We start from the raw sequence: 2,144 nt of genomic DNA on the forward strand, positions 1-2,144 counted from the left end.
GTTTTTTTTTTTTTTTTTTTTTTTTTTTGGTTTTCAGTTTTACAAATAGATTAAGAGAAGAGCTAAAGTCCCAACATTAATAAAATAGCGGAGACAACCCATTTTAACCCGAGCTTTCTTCACTTGACACTTCTTCACTTGATGAGGTTTCAGATTCTTCTTGTCCAATTTCCAAAATTTCTATATTCTTTTTTCAGCTGGCGAGTCTACAGATGATTCTTCTTCACTATATATCAAGTAGTGGATCAAGTAGTGCGCTCTTCTGATTCTTCAACATCTCATCATCTATGATTCCACCGTAGGGGCAAAGTATTTATCATCTTTTCCCCCAGCCCATCTGCGCGTCAATGAATGTAGATAAGAACTTTTTCAAAGGAAATTCAAAGACATGCAGTTCAAGAAAGTACCTAATAAAAGGGCATGAGGCGTCAACAGCAGGACCATCTAGTCCAACCACTATTATCCCAGTTCTCACATCAAAGATTCTTAACCAGATTTCCTGCAATTTGGATGCAAATCGGAATGAATACTCACTCAGCATCAAAATATGAGAATGGAAGTAAAAAGTAAGAAAGAAGAGAAGAAAAGATGCAACTCACCTGGTGAGATGTCAAACATCTCTACCTTCAATAACACAAATGTAATTCTCAAAATTCTCAGTCCTATTAATGGAGAGAAAACGGAAGCACAGTTTTTTTAAAACCAATATGAGAACAAAACCTTAAGATGATCATAACACATGCGACAGGGGAAATAAGCACCCCTATTACCACAAAAGTTAGTCACTGGCTCCTTTTGCATTGCCAAGAGGTATGAACCTAGAGGAGACCACTGCTGCACATTGAAGATGTGATAGGTCTACACAGGACGAGAACATCAATAACATTTACATTACACCATAACATTTGAAAAGTGACATAGACATTATAATGAGCCTGCCAACAGTGAGATCATCGAGCTGATCCGTCCTATGTTAACAAGAGGCTCCATCCACCCTTTCAATCATGCTATCTCTGTCAATCTTTATTTGAAAATCATGAAATGCCACTTTTATAAATAAAACGAGGATTGTCAACCAATCTTTACCATAAGCCAATAGAAATGAAGGATGATGCCAAGAACCAAGCTCTGCTTCTACTACCAATCCTATGAAATCATCAATGTTTACATTTGATCTTTCCGAATAGTGAGAGACTAAGATGTTTCTAGACTCTCTGTAGTGGTATCTCCATCAGAAAAAACGGATCTATGGCACAAGATCACAGTTGCAGTATCTACTGAGATGAAATTAACTGTAAGTCTCAAAAACAAAACACCAGAGGCAGGAAGCCTTTGCTCAAGCACAAATGTGTGATTGATAATAGTAGACTTTTATTTCAAATGAGTTGCGGAAACCAGTCCTTTTCCTGCCAGAACATTGTTTGTAAGGAAACCGTACAAAACTTTTTATCTTTATTTTTCATGTATACCAACCACAAGTGTAACTGTATAAACACAGTAAAGAGTTGGACAAAATAGATCTGAACCTTCCTGCCTCTAGTAAGTGTTCCTTTTCTAATGGCTATATACATACAACATAATTATAATTTAATCGCAAAACTGAGACCACGTTGTAAGCCATATCTAAGGTTGAGAAGAGATAACAACCTAACCTGCCATAATATAGAGAGCCTTTGGTCAGCTGATCAAGATGGACTAAAATACGACCAACATATAGGAAAAAATTAGACATAGCAATATCTGGAGTGTACTATGTCACTAAGGTAGAGGAATCCACTGAATCATTTTTAAATCACACATAAATTTATCAAATACAAAGCTTGATAACCAGTGAACAGACTATAAATTTATCAAATACAAAGCTTGATAACCTATAGTCAGTATACTACAAGCAGCCAAAAGAGAACAGACTATAATCTAAACTTCATACAAATTAAGTAAAAGCATTTCCTACAACTACTATGTTTCTAGTAGTGTAACTATTCCAGAAAAGATGAAGTGCAAGGTTGGTTACGTTACACTTTGATACCACTTTCGTCCATATTGGACCTTAAACCAAGCCAATAAAGCCCAAAGGTAGAACCCACCACAAAAGCTAGCTTATGAGTGGGGGGACCAGTGGTGCTTTATATGGCATTGATTAT

General features: G+C 36.3%; 1 long non-coding RNA gene across 1 annotated transcript; it reads right to left on the minus strand.

Moving 5' to 3' along the window:
- On the minus strand, positions 27 to 2,138 carry LOC104742556. The gene is made up of 3 exons (XR_760549.2): positions 600 to 2,138; positions 408 to 499; positions 27 to 337 (listed from the first exon to the last, which is right to left on the minus strand). It is a non-coding gene; the product is annotated as an uncharacterized LOC104742556 (long non-coding RNA).

This window comes from Camelina sativa, chromosome 14, assembly GCF_000633955.1.
Source record: "Camelina sativa cultivar DH55 chromosome 14, Cs, whole genome shotgun sequence".
NCBI lineage: Eukaryota > Viridiplantae > Streptophyta > Magnoliopsida > Brassicales > Brassicaceae > Camelina > Camelina sativa.